Source organism: Diadema antillarum, unplaced genomic scaffold (genome assembly GCF_040938485.1).
Source record: "Diadema antillarum isolate AM-2024a unplaced genomic scaffold, OU_Dant_1.0 seq00000430_RagTag, whole genome shotgun sequence".
NCBI lineage: Eukaryota > Metazoa > Echinodermata > Echinoidea > Diadematoida > Diadematidae > Diadema > Diadema antillarum.
Window position 1 is genome coordinate 656,427 of NW_027271411.1, and position 12,036 is coordinate 668,462.

The window sequence follows — 12,036 nt, forward strand, 5'->3', positions numbered from 1 at the left end:
AGCGCTGTCGTAGCAATTTTGATTGTGTGTATTATGCGTCTTAAAAGTGAGCGCAATACACAACTTCAAATGTCCATCATGGATTTTATGTGACGACATTCAGCACAAGAAACAAGCCGGTGATCCATAGTACTATACCTATTTTAAAGATCACACAGCGTGTTCTATAATCATTCCATCTAATTCCCATTACACTGAATTGAAATTGCTAATAACCAAGGGCAACTATAGTGTTGTATTGTAATTCATATATTTGAGAAATTATTACTCACTTTATGTCATGAGTTACTTGATGAGCATCAAAATCACATAAATTTGATTTGAGTGAAGTGCGAAATTAATCAGTCGCAATGAACACCAGGTAATTGTCTGGAATAATAGACTGGCCTAGATGATAAAAATTTCCTCGAAAGTTCAAAGGGGTCCTTTTGAAGTTAGACCCCCGAGCGTTGCTGTTTCAGTCAGTAATTTTATTCAAACACCAAAAAAAATCCTGTAAAAACGTAAATGGGAATGAATGTATAAATACATTTAATTTTCAAATCACAGAATGTATTCACTGTCGTACATAATAATTCCTGACCAATCATCCCTCCCCCTGGATTTTCAGAAAGGGGGTTAAGTACCCATAACTCAATACCATGACGTTCCTTACAGTGCATATGGACGTTTAATTCTATAGGTGCATATGTGTACGTTGACACTTTGATCGATGTTTCTTGTTGTGTTCTTCATTCTTCTTCTCTTTTTTTGCCTCCTGCTGCGTATCATTTTATTCAATTTGATAGAAAAAGTTCCACATTAGCACATAGCTATTACTCTGCTCTGTCTCTTATATCTTTATTTTTCTTTTACCGATATGCCGTTCTTTCTACGTGATTTATGGTACGAAATGAAAAGAATTATTGCTGCTCCAAATTCTTTGTCTTTGTCTTTAGTTCTGGAGATTTCGTATGATACCCTTTAGAGCGCCAGTTCCATGAAAATGTGATAGCAGTGCATGGTACAGTAGTCGTAGACAACGTTTTCCGACAGTTTTGTGATCAGTTACTTTGGCATATTTGGGGTTAGTGCATACTATAGCAAAACAAACAAATCAAGCAAGCTTGCAGAATGTTTCATCTTGTGATTGGAATTAAGGCCAGAATTGCTGATGGCAAACTGATATTGTGAGTGTAATTTGTTTTCGTGTCCAAAATGTTAGTATCATTCATTGAGTTGGAAGTCTTTTGTCTGCCTGGGGGTGTGTTTTCTTGTTTTTTAATCTCCGTGAGGAACATTATATTTTGAGGACTGTTCTCTTGCAACAAAAATGCTATAAAAAGAAAAACGTAATTTCTTCCCCGATTGTTCATCTCCCTTCCCTCCTCAACCTGTTTCCCACCAAACATGGAGAGTCACTTGACCATGAAGTGAATAGTATCAGATGAATCAACGTGAGGGAAAAAAAAAATCTAGTGGTGAATTAAGCCACAATAAAAGTGCAACGGTTAACCTGGGGAAATCTGGGACACATGAAAGTTAGTCCAGAAAGAAAAAGTAAACTCTCACAAGCACAACAGTGAAAGTTTGATCAAACTCAGATGAAAATTAGGGAAGTTGTGAAATTGTGAAGTTTTGTGAAATAAACAGTCAATAGTTATGGAAATAATGAATTGATAATGCCATCCCTTCACAATTTGCCATTCGGGTATATACATAAAATCATACAATTTCCAACTTTTTGATCAAATGCAATTATGTCCCAATCTCAAATCCTGATAATCTGACTGGTCATTATGTTGAAATTATTCAACCAGGAATAACATTATGTTTTATACTTTTAGACCCCCCCAAAAAATGTAATTAACGTCATTGTTTGGTACACGATTAATGGAAACTGTGAGCAGATGACATCATCAGCTCACTCATTTACATATTCATATCAACTTTTCACGAAATGTTGTACAAATGTCAGTGAATCTTTAAAATTTCATTCCGATTTTCACTGTTGTGCTTTTCATATTTTACTCTTTCTTTTCAGACTAACTTTTAAGTGGTCTGCAATTCTCCTTTAAGAACTCCGCCCTCTTAGTCTTAATATTATGTAACAAGGCTAATTTCGGAGCACATACGACTGCGAGGTGTTTATTTTCTTCGAAAGGAACGGAAGAGATTTGTTTCTAGAACGTCTACGGATTTTTGAAGAGATTCTAGTCGGATGATTGTCATGTCGTCATATGCTGTGATCCAAGATTTAGTGTCAAATTTAAGAAGGCACTGCCCCCAAACATGACATACTGTATAGAATGAAATATAAAAAGTGCGTTATGGTTATCAGCACAATGTTGTGCTGTGCTTTGCCTGATAAGATATCAATCTAGACTAAGAACATGAAGAAATAAATTTATCCCCCAGAAAAGCTTGTTGTCGTCATGTGAATGACTTTATGATCTTCTATCAAAACTGCACATTAAAGCTACTTCACTACCACTAAGGACCGCATTTTGACATCGGTATAACCTGTCTGAAGTGGCAGCTGCCAATTATGTGCATTCTTTTTTATCTATCCTGCAGTCTTGGCTTGATTTGAACACTTACGACCTTCTAGTCACTATGTGTACATTAGGCATGGCGCCGTCGTAAATGTAGGCTGACGCGTCAAATACATTCGCGTCCATTTGGCACTAATTCGCGTTTACGACAATTTCTTCTCTTTACATCTTGAGCGTGATTCAGACACTGCTAATATGCACACATCATGGCTGCTTGTAGTGTGATGGGATGGTTGACAATTCTTTCCATACACACATGGTATATCCCAAATTAACAACGTTAATCAGAGAGCTGTCACTAACGCAGAACTGACTCATGGAATACGTATCAAGATCTTTTGAGGTCAAAGTACATTTGGAGTTTAAAGGAAAGTCCACCCTGATATTTTGATCCTTGGTATAAAAAACAACAACGACAAATGGAGCTCCTCAACACTAATATACAATTTTCTAAACTTGTATAATTTACATAACGTTTATATTATGTGTCCGACTTTTCTCAATTGTTCACTGATCTGCTTCTGTTATCTTTCTACTTTCATACAAAACAACACAATTCTAAGTTGGACTTGTCCTTTAAAGGGACTGTACATCACTGGCTGAGGTAGGGATTCATGTTTTGAACATTCCTAAGTGAGATAATGAAAAGTCTCTTATGAAATATGAAAGAGCATGTAATTCTAAGAAGGATTCAATGTTTATTTGACGAAAATTGGTTTTCAAATGGCTGAGATATCCAAAAAAAAAATGCTAATAATAAAAGGCGACATGCCACAACTTTATTAGGATATCTTTGTTTCACATTGTTTTTGGATATCTCAGCCATTTCAAAACCGATTTTCATCGAATAAACTTTTGATACCCCTAGAACTGCATGCTCTTGGACATCTCATAGAGCAATTTCTGAATTTCTCGCAAAATGTTAAAAGCTAAATCTTCACCTCGACCAGAACTGTACAGTCCCTTTAAATCTCAGAGGAGGCCACAGCTCTTAGAATGTTACACCTCGACTTTGATAAGTAGACTAAACTTAACGTTTCGTGTATTTTGTCCGATCCAAAAGCGAAATGGTGAAATATGACAAAACAAACCATCATACAAATATGGGACTTCAAAATCAAATTCTTTATTCCAGCACAATATTGACGATGGTCAAATTTCGGAGAAAGATATTCTAAATTTGTCTTTTAAAAGTATACGTGTTCGTTCAAAAATAAGTTATTTACGTAATGTATGTATAAATATTATTCAGATAGATAGATAGATACATTTCTTTTTTTCTGGCGGTTTCCACAAAAAAAAAAAAAAATGATAAGGGAGTATTATGACGTGTGAACATCTCTTCTTCTGTAAACGAGCAATAAAACATCAATTAAGTTGAAAATAAATGGAATATGTGGAATGGAATAAATACATCTATCGAATATTTTAAGCAAGAAAACTTCAGCCAAGTGAAGCGGCCAGCGGTGCACAATTCTGCTAGACTCACCCAAACGCACACATAATTTGTTAGGGTTACATTTAGAGGAATGTGATTGCTTATCATCTGGTCAGGTTAAAAAGTTTCGCAATATGGGAGTAAGCATATTTCTTTCCCAAGGCAGCCACAGTCCTAAAAACAAAAATACGGGAAAATGAAGAAAAATGTTTGATATCTATTTTAAGGGAACACTGAGACAGATGGGGCAATTGGCACCTATATACCCCAAAGGCAGCCACATGCAAGACACGATTTCTTAAAGCGAGAGTTAGTAGTATAGAGAGGGAAAGGCAGTAAGGAACAATAAGAGGAGGAGAAGGAGGAGGAGGTGGAGAATGGGTGGTGCAGAGACGTTCTTGTCTCCCCTAGATGCACGCAGCGGCCATAAAACAAATATACGATTCCCGGTTCGCCATGACAAATCTCCTCCACCAAGTCTTCGCCGCGCCGGGAAAGTTGACATAAACACGCGCTCTCGGGACATCGATATTGTTTCCGCGTCGTCATCTCTGATGCCACTGACGGTTCACGGGTCAGAGGAAAAATTGCGATACACCGATTTATTTATTGTTTTGCACGCCTTTGAACTCGCCGGTTGCAGCATGCAAGGAAAAAAAAAAGAAGAAAAGGAGAATAAAAGAAAGAATTACAGTGGAAAAGGCAAATACATATACATGTATAACTGCAGTGCTATAGCGTCAGGGGCACTTTGTCATGAACGCGCCATTTGCTGTACAAACCCCGTCACCATCATCTTCCAAGAAAGATTAAACGAAGCAGAAAGTCGGTGTGCGAAAACGGGATAAACAAAAGCTTTTCAGGTCTAAACGATTCCCGTTGATGCACACGACCAAAGTTCAAATTAAAACGAACTCGATCTTGCAGATTATGTTATTTCACACCCCCATAAATAATCAGTTCCTCTTTCGCCATATGTTTTGTGTGGCACTGAGAGTAAGGGATGCTCGCTCGTTTACTTTATTCTTGGAAGATGTACAAAAGGCACCTTTTCTTTAAAAGTCAATTCTTCTTTGAATACAAAATATATACTTGAAAAAAATGTCATCGTATTTTGGCTTGTGTTGCACTATTTCTAAAGAGTTAGATTATTACCACATAATCATTTAAAAGTTCTTAATTGTATCAGATGTTACATGTCTGTAATTATGTCATTGACATCGTGAGAAGGCAATAAAAGCCTGAAATATTGTCTTGTTTCAAAAAGAAATAAAATGTTGCTGCTAAACTAAAAAATAAAAGATACTATACCTCACATCTCAATGATAAATCAGAATACAAGGCGCTGAGAGGTATTATCTTGGTAGTTTTCAATTAGTTTCCATGAGGTATCACCGTTGCTTTGATGTGAAGAGTATGTATAACTCAGCAGCTATTCTTATCATTGACACATTTATGAAACTCCGTCTGAACTTTACAGTAGGCAGGTAGGCACAGTTGTTAGGAAAATCTACTATTGTCTACGACCATTCCAATCCCATACTAACTATATTCATTCATGAGGAACCATTATCGTAAGTACATGTCGGTTTTATTGGAGAGCAATGCAATATGCTTTCTTGTAAATACTTTCGATAAATACTGTTCGATTTGTTCAAATTCTTGTATAACAAAGACTTTTAATTTTGTAACTAATGCATTTCAAAAGCGCCTTTACCACAAATAACAGGAGAGTTAAAACAATTATATGTATTTCATCGTGGAGGATGTCTGCTTGTCTGATTCGACGTATATGACTGCGCCTTGAAGTCCATGTTAAAACGCCATTAATCATAATCATGGGATTTATAAAAAATGATTACATATCTCCCTAAAATTATGACGGTTGTGATTGTGTATTAAGAGCTCCCGAAGACCTCAGTGAAAGGAACCTTATTGAATCCCAAGCGGCGATTAAACTTTAAAACCTTTATTTTTTTTCAGTCGATCGAAGTTTTAATTTTCTTATGATTATTCCTCATTTTGAAATATTTTCCTGCCCAACAGTGGATATTCATAAAGTACCAAATAATATTTTTGCTGTTATTTTCATTCTGCCTTTTTTATTTTCGATTTTGTAGCATATTTTCCAGAAAATATTTTGGCTGGTGAATTTGACCGTTTGAAGGTCGTAGCGAGTGTAGTGATGAAAAATGAATCGCAAGCCTGGTAGCTCTTTGATTCAATTCCGCCGGGCTTAGAAGCGCGCATTCGCATTTGGGAAGGCATCCATTCCCATTCGTAGAAGCCCCCTCCTCAAGTGTTTGCCTAAAGACGAGCCACAACTTGAGGAGAGAAACAAATAGGTCTTTTTAGTCGCAAGTCGGCGGAGAAAAGACGGAAACCACGTCCGAATTCTGTCACCACCAATAAGGTAAACATATTCTTGGAAGCCTTAAACAAGCGACCAAACATAACGACAACACGAAGGCCCAAATTGACAGATATCTTGCATGAGATACGCATCTGAATGTGATGCAAACACGTGCAATGAAAAGATGTACGAAAAAATCGGGTGGTTTTGCAAATCATATTATGTCCCTAGTCTCAATGAGATAAATAGATCATAGTGTCAATTAACAACTGGTTTAGATTACTTAGCATTGAGTCTTTCCTCTGCATCTTGAATGATTTCACATGTTTTCGTCACTGTTCAGATCTCTTTGTTCAGTGTTTTGCAATTAAACATTGATTAAAGATTAGCGAACGCTGCTCCTACAAAGATTTGCTTTCGTCAATATTTTTTTCACTAAACGTTTGTAGTCATGAGCATAGATTAATCACGTACCTCTGGAGAAAATAGAAATCCGAAAGCCCTTGATCTGGCTATTTGGAGGAAATAATCTAATATGGAAAGGATAACGCAGAACAACAAATGTTTTTCTTTGGACAAGAAAGTCATTAATCTAATTTCCGCATGTCGATAATGAAAATAGCCAGTCGGATTATGCTTCGTCACTGTTGCACATGCATGATTTTGCCAAGTGAATTTCCACCCGACTATTTTAATTCGACAGTTTGGGAATAACCTTAAATGTTTTTGTCTCCGCCCCACCGGTTAAATAATCTTATAATGGCATGGATTCCTATTTGCAAAGCCTAACAGAGCACTTCTAGCAGCAACTAAATCTTGACAATGGCACAAGGCTTGACATGACTTTGTGTTTTAGTGACTGCTATCTCGATGCAATAGCGAAAACTGGAAGGAAACATTGAATTAAACTGAATTGTTTTACATGCCTCCCCCCCCCAAAAAAAAAGAAACAAAAACAAAAACAAAAACAAAACCCAAACAATTGCTGTTTTACCGCGCAACCAACGGCTTCCGAGGGATTTGGAGGGGACTTCAGTACGTTGCCCAGGGGCATAACGGCTGCAGCCAGGGGAATCGAATCAGGGAACTAGTGATTGAGATATCCACCATGTCCACTGAACCACGACAGCTCCGCGACATCATAAATGTGATCGATATCGATATTTCGTGCCAACACCAAGAACACAAATTTTCGGTGTATAGATACAGGTTTTCATCGGAGGATCCCTCCACGCAGCTTTCAGTAATGCTATTATTTTTGCTTCTCTTTCTTTGAGTAAATCAGTAATAAGGGTGCGATCCCGTTGTCTCATTATATAAAGTATTTTCTTTTATATTAAATAGGGCCTACTCGTTTGAATTCCGTAGGAGTAGGCTCGATACAACATCCCTTTATGCTGATTTCTCCTCAACATCCACCTGATACATTCACTCTTTTAAATACACTCGTGATTCACTAGGATAACATAATCCTGTCCAGTTTGTTCTAATATGGCAGTACAAGTATAATCTTTTTCTTCTTTTATTTTTAGAACTATAAGTGTTGATTTTTTTTAATACTGAAAATAACCCCAGAAACCCTGACAGGAAGGATATAGTTATAATGTGCGATGATAATTCATAACATAGGCCTACATCTATAGATAGATAGGTATCATATATTTGTAAGTAGATATCTGATAACTAAACAAACTTGAGACAACACATAAAGATACACAAAAGGCTTCATACAATGAATCGACGTGAGGATAAAAGTAACGAGAACGTCAACGCAATTATCGAACTTTTAAATTATTCCCGTGTTGACATGTGCATCCACAACATACCCTCACAGATGCTTATCTCTCGAGTTAAAAGAACAAAACCAAACCAAACCTGTACAATGATAAAGCCTTTTTTTTTAAATAATGCGTATATTTCTATTGATATCATGTGGCATGATAACTCGTCTCTAATATTCTAGTCTCTATCAAGAGTTGAAAAAAAAAACATGTTCATTCCTGATTGACAAAAAGGAGAGGAATCATTAAGTCATTAAAAAGAGAAAGTCATGTTTCTGTTATTTCTGCCGCTAAAGAGTACTAAATATTCGTGGCAAAGACGTCACGTCAGTTAGACACAGTTGTGCCATCATGGGGTCATGCCTTCTTGGAGGAAGTATTAAATACGCTGCTTCATTGAGCAAACGATAATATTAGGAAGCAGTAAACATGTTTGTATGCAATGCATGATGACCGTGGGGTGTAGCTATTGGGGTTGATTGAAATTAAGGAGCTTCCTGAATGCGCTTGACCGCTGCGTCATTAATCCGCACCCCTGCTCCACCCCTCCAGCCGATGGTGGGAGGGGGAGGGGGGAGGGGGAGGGTGGGACGCATTGACCGTATTACAATATCCTCCGCCTGTCACTGTTCTCTGCCAAGCCAAGCCATATAGTGAAGCAGGAAAGAAGAATCAATTTGATACGTTGCCAAAACCTTCCGCAGCGATCGTATTATACGATTAATGAGGGATCGGCGTTAAATGGATAACAAATCTCTGTTTGGTTTGTTATTCAGTTTGTTTGTTTGTGTGTCTGTTTGTGGTAAAGATTTAATTTCTTCACTGAATGGTCACAAAAGAAATCATACTTTCTGGCTATAGTACAGCAGAAAGAAAATCATATATATATGTATATATAATATATTATATATATATATATACATTACATTTGTTTTTAAACGTCTTTTTGCTGTAAGTTTCGACTCTTCAAATATAATGTTATTATGCTAAGTATCAATCGCAATATGTTCTCGTGGCGATTAGAATGTTCACATGCAAATACAATTATTGCAATTCACTTCAAATCAGTTGTAGTGACCTTAAATAAGTAAAATTACAACTACCTTAAGTAATTCCAAGTACTTTACACCATAGTTTGATGTTGCACAGATGCTTTTTCACAGAGGCCAATTTGATTTTCTCCCCCCCCCCCTCCATTTCTGTCGTAATCTATCATCTTACCCTGGAACTGGTCCGAAAAGATGTTTAACAATAGTTTGGATGTAGATCAATTGAATGATATATTTATACGTTCGTTTTGCTTTTCACCATGCGTGCAGATGCACGGCTGATTTAGGTTTCTACGAGAGAGCGTGTGTGTGTCTGTGTGTGTTGAGAGATTCATTTACATGCGAAATAATCATATTGTCAAAAAATATAAAAACATTTAGGTTTTATTTCCGCCCCACCTGTTACCACTGTCATCCAGTTCTAATTTGTTGTTTGTTTGACCTGGATCAACGCGCTTTTGTTCGTCGTCAAAAGCCAACTGTATAACCAGTTGCAAACACGCAAGTATCCAGAAAAAGTGTCGAGCATTCTGCCTTGTAGTTCATATCAAGGAGGTACTAGGCCTAGCTGTACCTCCTTGTTCATATGCAACCAGTCTTTGTATATGTAATCGATCATCAAAGGGAGCGGTAGTAGCCCAAATGATGCACTAACTTTGAAATTTCGTGAAACTTTGTCAGTAGTTAAGATCAGGATGGCTTGTGTGACACTGAAACTATCCAATGGCAATTATCAAATAACTCAATTTCTAATGCATTTATTCCACTAACCGCCCTAAGAGGAACGTGCTGGCACCACTGTTCACTTGTGTAGGATAGGGACGTTTGTTGTTCAAGGGGTACAACCCGAATTGTCGTGTTGATTGAGTTAATGCAAAAATATTAACAGAACACATCAATGAAGTTTGAGGACTAGAACAAATCGTGATGTCACAGTATGCCTGCGATATGAGGACAATAGAAAGAAAATTTCACAAAATTTCACTTTTTAATGAAGAGTACACATTCTCTCCGCTTATTCCTGACATATAAAGGTAAAATCATTCCTCCTGCCTTCTGACAGAGGTAAGTCAATTCTTCTTTCATTATGCTAAAAATGACAAGTGGAATTCTCTTTATATATTCTTTACATCGTTTTCCTTCGGTGACATCACGAATTGTAGTCTTCTTATCCAGCGATGGTGGATCCGAAACTTTCAAACTTCGCAACTTTTGGACGGATTTTCCGATTTCCCCAACCTTCACTGATCCACAGATACATAACTTTGGGTGTCATCCTCCTTTCACGTTATATCGCTTTTTAGATGATGTAAACTGAAGATCCGTAATCATTATGATCGCAGATTATTGATAAGAAAAATAGTTTTAGTGAGTGTTCCGCAGACAAATCACAATAATAAATGAGTTGAATTCTAGTTGTAGGTGCGTACATCCTTTCAGTAATTAGACCGAGCATTATACCCAAGATATCCCTCTCTGTTCATTTGGATGCTCAAAAAGGATAAGAATGACAACAGAACCCTTACAGAAGAAGCAGTCAAGAATAAAGTTAAAAACCAATACTAATCGAGTTCATATAGTTGCTACAGTATCACTTCCAAATTGGTCAGAGTTGTAAATCAAGTGCCTAATCCATGTAATCCGTATCTATTACTAGCTTTGTTTGGTCCTTTGTTTCTTTCCTTCCTTTTTTTTTCTTTTTCTTTCTGGAGCAAAATGATGATAGATTTTCAAGGATACATTAGCTCATAGAGGAAGTCGTTTTGAATTCAGCTGTTCCTTTCTGACAGGTGATAAGCGCTGTACCGAGAAAAGGCATACACATAGTTTGACTCTTCCGTATATCATTTGATATACCCTACTACACCCGTCATAATCATAAGTGTTTAAAAACGACCTCGATGGTCATGTGACCGAAGATCTCTTGCGAAATTTTCGTCATTTCCTGTCTAATCAAATTGATTGCCAATCAGTGATCACAAACATGAGTTTGCAGGAACATTTTGGCATGTTTTGTCAAGGATATAGGTAAGAACATGATATCTTACATAATATTAGAAACTTGGAGAGAATAACGGTTCGCCTGCAAAGTAGATCAAATAAGTGTACCACGCGAGTGAGATGTCACAATCATAAATGTATTACCTTTGCAGTCATTCAAAGATGTCAATAGGATACCACGCAAGTTCATCCATTGACATTAAAGCAGCGCACCGTTGCGCTCACCTCACTCGCTTTAAGTTTTACTCTGATATTAATAATGATTATATTAACAATCAAAAGAATAAAATGGTCCCATTTCCCGTAGGGAGTCTCTTTAATATGTTCCCACCTACAGGGGATCCTGCCATTCTTATTACCCCAGTATTGCCAGGCATCCGTTTATCACGTTTATAGACCAAGGATTTGGGTGGCTGTGTCGAGCAGGGTTCGAACTCGCGATCTCATCTCTCTCGCTGCACCCTCTGCTCTTTATGGAATCACCTTTTTCATTAGAGTAAAAATTCGAAGAACTAATTTTCTCTTCTTGACTCCCAAGATGATTAGCAAGTTTTGGTTGCTACCCTCGAGAATTCGGCTTCATCCTCTCTCGTATACCCATTTCCTCTCACCTATCATCCCATCCTTTGCCTAAGGAGAGAGATTCAACCGTTTGAAATCTGTCTAATTGTACACTCAACCCATTTCCACATGGGTGCCTATATAAGGAGAGTGCACTTTAATGTCTTAGGTTTTCTATACTTCATTCATCTCTTCTTGCCACCCTTTTACTTTCGAAGTTCTTCCTCTTTTCACGGATATGTAAGACAGAGAGCAAATACACATTATTTATAGAACGTTGTTCATTAGCATGCTTGTCACTGTTTGAGGTACTGTCCAC

General features: G+C 37.2%; 1 protein-coding gene across 1 annotated transcript in view; it reads right to left on the minus strand.

Moving 5' to 3' along the window:
• LOC139732528 (uncharacterized) overlaps positions 1-12,036 on the minus strand; it is a 68,184-nt gene that overhangs the window by 46,738 nt on the left and 9,410 nt on the right. The window lies entirely within an intron of this gene.